A 6,000-nucleotide genomic window follows, 5' to 3' on the forward strand; every position below is an offset into this window, starting at 1 on the left:
AACACAGAGATGGCACAGTGGTTTATCCCGTGGTTCGGCCAAGTCCAACACTTGCCTACTCCACGTTGTGGCGTCCCAACGGACGAGGGTTGCACTCAACCCCTTTCAAGCGGTCCAAAGACCCACTTGAATACCACAGTGTTTTGCTTTCACTTTACTATATCCCGCTTGCGAGGAATCTCCACAGCTTGGAGCCTCTCGCCCTTACAAAGGTGTTCACAAAGAAGCACGAAATAAGGGAGGGATGAGCAATGCACGCAAGACACAAAATCAGAGCGACAATACGCACACAAGTCGCAACACGAGCTCTCAACACAACTCAAAAAGTGCTCTACTCAAATGGAGCTCTAGTTGCTATCACAAAGAATCGAATGCGCGGAATTGAAGTCTTGGTGCTTAGGAATGCTTAGAGAATGCTTGATGTACTCCTCCATGCGTCTAGGGGTCCCTTTTATAGCCCCAAGGCAGCTAGGAGCCGTTGAGAGCATTCCAGGAAGGCAATTTTTGCCTTCTGTCGCCTGGCGCACCGGACAGTCCGGTGCACCACCGGACACTGTCCGGTGCGGATTTCTTTCCTTCTTTGGCGAAGCCGACCGTTGAAGATTCAGAGCCGTTGGCGCACCGGACACTGTCCGGTGTGTAACACCCCAGGTGTTTATCGTCTGCTCGACCACTAGTGCGGACGTTAACATGTGATAGTTGTGAATGTAAAGGTCACTAATTTTTAATCAACCTCGTTTATCACGATTTTGATATCGTGTCTATCTCCATCTGTCTAAATTGTCCTAATTTATTTTGTAAAATGCAGACTTTGGTAATTTTCGGAACATCGAATCCAGTATCGTTTGGGTTGAGCCATCGACGTCTTGCCCAAACTCTAATCCTTGAAATTGAATCTGGTTCCTTAAATTTCGTTTGAAATTCTTTCACGCTTGCGTTGCACGTGTCTCTCTGTGGCCTGACATTGTGACGCGTGTGGCGGGCGCAACCCTGTGTGTGACAACGCACAGCTTCTCACTTACGTGAAAGACACGTATCGTCTCCACGGAGGTCCCTGTGTGCACCTTATCTCCCTACCGCTATCCCTTTCGTTTATCCAAATCGGCCACCGATTCAACTTTTCACTACGTGTCGCGCCTTCCGTCACTCCACTGCCGCATGTCTGACGTGCTAGCGAGTGTAAATTTGGGAATCGACTGATTTCATAAATCTGGACTGCGCATGCTATTCGAGGAAAACACACTCAAAGTCGATAACCGAGGTTGGTTTCATCCTGCACGCTAATTATGGTAGAGAAATCCAAGTATTTGGTTGCGGGCGAATTTATTCGATCCCAGATAAATCAATGGAACAATACCATCTTGTCCCAGATAAATTAAGCGGATCTCGGCAACTAAAGTTTTTGGTGCAAAATAATTTTTGTCTCCGCTCGTCAGCTGAGAAATCACATTTGAGGATTTATAATTAAGATTTATTCCTTCAGTAAATTATCTGACTTTAAATCAAATCAAGCGTACTCTGTAATTGTTTGACAGATATCTTTTGTTTTGTCCTATTTACATCTCGCTTAGATTTAAACCACAGAACTAAATCATCCGTGTATCTTTAATTAAAAAATATAGAAAATCCTCTTTATCTCCATGTCGGCCAACATACTGTTAGCCTTATCCAATCAACACCCTACCTTGTTCCTTATCTACTCTTTTCCTTGGAACAAAAATCCCATACGTTGCCTCCTCCCTTGCCGTGACGCACGGCTCCTGGAAGCCTCTCTCCCCACCGCATCTTCTATCTTCGGTTCCTTGCTCTGCACCGCCGCCTGCTCATCCATATCCCATGGTGCCCAGCCGAGCAGCCCATGGAGGCTTCCCACGCCCAGCCCTCTCTACTGATGGCCGCCGTCCCTACTCCATCTTACGGCACTGCTCTCTGCCTCTCCCATGGACGAGCTCGCCCTGCCCCCCATCTCCTTCACCACGCTGCTCCCTGCCTCCTTGTTGGTCGGCCATACCCTCTGCTCCTCCCCACCGTCCGCAGCCCCGACGTCGTCGCCGTGTTTAGTCATGGTGATTCCTAACCCCTTTATTTTATTTCACTAATTCTTCTAATGCGAGCAGATTTTTATTGATGTTGATATGCGGTTATGTGTATTTGTGTGCGAGTGTGGCGGAGAGAAAGATCTCAGGTTTTTGGATGGAGAAGAAGCGAGGCCAGTGCGACGCTCGCTATGTGCTCGACGTAAGGTCTAAACATTAGATCGTCGCTATGTTTGCTTTCATCCGAGTCAACTTAGTAGTGGTATGACGCATCGTTTTTACGACTAATTTAATTGATGAATAGATTAATAGTTATATTAGTCACGATGGTTTCTTTTATATAGGCGGTGTGCGAGGTATTGATCTCTAGGTCTTTTGACATGTCTGTGTGCTGCCCCTCGGTGTGCAGGGAAGCATCCCCTTGTTTGTATTTTAATGGTGATAATTATGGGTATGTTAGGTGATGTTAAAGTGTATCCTCGCTTATGATGTGGTTATTGTGTTAATAAGTAGATATGTATTATTTGTTTCGTCATAATCTCGCTTAAGGAATCTGATTGTCCCTGAGTTCAATTTTGCTGCACACATCCTCTCTGTTGTGGTAATAGTTGAGTGAAGAAAATCGTGTTTTCTGTAGAAGTGTTATATATAAAACTTGTAGATAATATTTTTATCTTGCTTGTGTAAAAATTTCATGACCATAGGTTCAGTAGTTTAGGAGTTATGATTTTTCCAAGTCCAGTTTCAGAATCTATCCAAATTCTGTACAGGTTTCAAAAGTTGGATTGTTTGGCTAAGCTAAAATGAGAATCAACTCTTAGTAATTATAGGAGAATTGTAGTACTTTTCTTAAGCTTTCCAACGAAATTTGGATCACCCTTTTTGGTGATCTATAAATTAAGTTACAGCTGTTTGAGTTAGGATCTCTGAATCTGTCCCAATTTGGACAGCAGAGCCTTTCTCATATTTTCTGACCTTGATATATATTAAATTAACCTGGAATGTTCATAAATGAATTGTAGAAAATTCTATTAGCTTTCTAAAAAGTCTAGGATCACCTGATTTGGATGTCTGAAACTCCCGTTATGAATTTTTGAAATAAAGAGCCGAATTCTGTCCAAATCTGGACAGAATTTATGTTTAGTTCTGTTTGACCTTTCTACAGGTCGAATCATGTTGTGATGATAATAGGAAAGTTATAGAGGACTTTATAAGCTTTCTATAAAGTCTTAGGTCAATATTTTTGGATTAAGATCTTGTGAGTTATGAGCAAAACAATTGACTGCTGAATGCTGTCCAAAAAAATCTGTAATTAGTTAGTTTTCGATTCTTGATTGATGTTGGTAAGATGAATTGTTATTTCCTACTATTGACTTGGCGAGTAAATTAAATAGATAAATTAGTGGTAGTGATTCTTTGTCCTTAGTAAATGTGCTCTGGGATAACCTCATGATCCGTAGCAGTGCTTGTGTGCTAGTCCATTGAGTTATACAGGGAAGGATTCTTTCCTCTCTTTTCATTGTAGATATTGTGGTGGTATTAAGTATTTATGGTGTTTATATTAGATGATCTTTGAAGTGCCTCGCCATAAAGTGTTTGTTTAGTGGTCCCATTATTTATAATAATATGACAAAGATTAGGTTCGAGGTGCAGAGTAGACTAAGAGTGTATTAATATTTTATAGGTCATGTGATTGTGTTGGGGAATACGTAAGACAGGTGTAGTGTTATTGTAAATAGATTAGTGAGTTGATTCTATCAGTATGCTTCTATTGTTTTTAATTGTATGCTGAATTTGATGCTTTCCTTTAGTACGTAGTGCTATTTTAGTGGTTGATTTTAGGATTAATCAGTTATCGTCGTGTGAAGGTTAGGTTTAGATGTTTATTATGCGATGAAAATATCGGTAAACCTAGGTGAAGTATAGTTGAGTTAGATCCGTTTAAGCTAGAAAAGTGTGCTTGTTGTACTTGGTGATATATCGATATCTAATATTTGCTTATGTGTGTTGTAATGTGCATCGCCGTTAAATAAGCAATTCTCTATTACATAGCATTATTATAGTTTGTGTTATTTTCTATATGATTCATGCATGCACATTATGCATCTCATTAGGTACGCTAGCTGATCACGTGAGGCGGAGTTCAAGAGCCGAGTTGATCTCAAGATGATGAAATGATGAACTACTCCGACAAACGATGTTGACGAATCGACCTAATGAGAGATGGACCTATCAAGTGCCGAGATGAATATGGTCACCAAGTGGTCATCAATTAACAACACTAACGTAGTGTTATCCCAGGCAAGCCCCGGTGCATTTGCCACCTCCTTGTTGTTTTAAAACTTTTATCACTTATATGCTGCATTAGGTGATAGGAGTTGAGTGATGAAACAGTTGATGCATTGCCATTCCTTGGAATTTGATTATCCTCCTTGATACCTGTTTTACAAAAAGAACTAATGAGGCTTAGCCCTGCCTAGAGAATTAAAACTTGTTTCTTTTTAAAAGAATGATGTGTGACACTCGGTATGGGTTTGTTTTATGAAAATGGACTTGTAATGGTGAGCGCATCATCTGCAGTGATGAATTCATCATTCAAGTATAGTACCTCTGTCAGGTACATGGTTTGGGTGTTAAATAATAAGATGAGACCAGACGTTGAGCAGGAAAGGTCGCCCGTCTGTGTCGATTAAGGACCGTTCCGATTGTTGGTCTGCTGATCTAGGACCCTTTAACTGGCCACATGCCTCATCATGGGTAAGCTTAGCCTCGGCTGGACCAATACCAGAAAGGCCGGCCCGCAATGGGAGTGGAGAGATGGCGAGAGTATCGTGTATCCACCTGGCAAGAGGCTGGATGGTGGGGTATTGAGCTCTCGGTTGGCGGGGACCCATTCTGGTCTTGAGAAACCCGGTGGCGAGTTGACATATGCAAGGGTTAAGTGCTACATATGTCGTGTGGTTGGAGATCCCCAGCTGGGTATTAATCGATTCGGATCGCCGAACTTCTCGGATATGAAGACTGGATCTTCGACCTTCAGCGTAGATAACAAGTGAAACTAAAACTGCTAAAATAAAGTTAGTGTGGGACAAGTGAATGCTCTAGATTAGACAAATCTAGATTAAGGAAAAGTACTTAACTTGTGAAGTAAAATTTTGGCATAAGGATCCACTACTAGTAAGCTTTTCTGCAAAAACGAGTCTTTGAAATTTGATGAGCCTTACCTTGAATCCTTTTAAACCCAGCATATCCTTGAGAGTCTTTTCTTTAGTCGGGTAAGTCTTGCTGAGTAATTGCGTACTCAGGGTTTTATTCCCTGTTGTTTTTCAGGTTATATTTTTGTTCTGTTGTGGATGGTGCTAAGTGCCGGTGGGCTCAGCCTTCTTATATAAGTATATCCCATCTTTAGCTTCTTTATTGAGGACTGTCACTTAAGCTAGCATGTATTTTAAAACTTATAAATGTTTTATACATTCAAATTGTAATATTTTTGAATCAAATTCTCTTGTAATCACTCCAATGATATATTGTAATATAGTATAACTTGTAAATGTTGTAACTTGTAATCATTTTGTAATAAAGAATTTATTTCCGCTGCAAGTGTTTGTATGTGAGTTGTATTTACTTAATCCTGCGATCTTGGCGGCAAGTCGTTTATTCGGGGTCCTCGGGGCACTCGGACAGATCCTGTTAAGTTGTTTGGTGCACACGCATAGCTGTCTGAGGTCTTTGAGACAAGGACAGGTGCATGTGGGCCCGATAACTTGGGAGGTTCTGCGACAGCTGGTATCGGAGCAGAATTAAGTATAATACGGTCACATACGTGTTTTCAAAATAAAGTTTTGGTTTGGAAAACCCATTTTCAACTAAATATATTGTTTGGTTAAAAAACAGATTTGAAAAAAACTATAATGCTAGCGACATCCTCTGTTAAGCCCTAAAATTAAGGACTACTAGGTGGCTT

The 6,000-nt window shown here is 41.2% G+C and overlaps 1 long non-coding RNA gene across 1 annotated transcript; it reads left to right on the forward strand.

The window, feature by feature from the left end:
* Positions 1-2,155: 2,155 nt before the first annotated feature.
* LOC103646109 (uncharacterized) lies at positions 2,156-4,318 on the forward strand. Its single transcript, XR_002267109.1, has 2 exons — positions 2,156-2,243; positions 4,151-4,318. It is a non-coding gene; the product is annotated as an uncharacterized lncRNA (long non-coding RNA).
* Positions 4,319-6,000: the final 1,682 nt, after the last annotated feature.

This window comes from Zea mays, chromosome 2 (genome assembly GCF_902167145.1).
Source record: "Zea mays cultivar B73 chromosome 2, Zm-B73-REFERENCE-NAM-5.0, whole genome shotgun sequence".
Taxonomy (NCBI): domain Eukaryota; kingdom Viridiplantae; phylum Streptophyta; class Magnoliopsida; order Poales; family Poaceae; genus Zea; species Zea mays.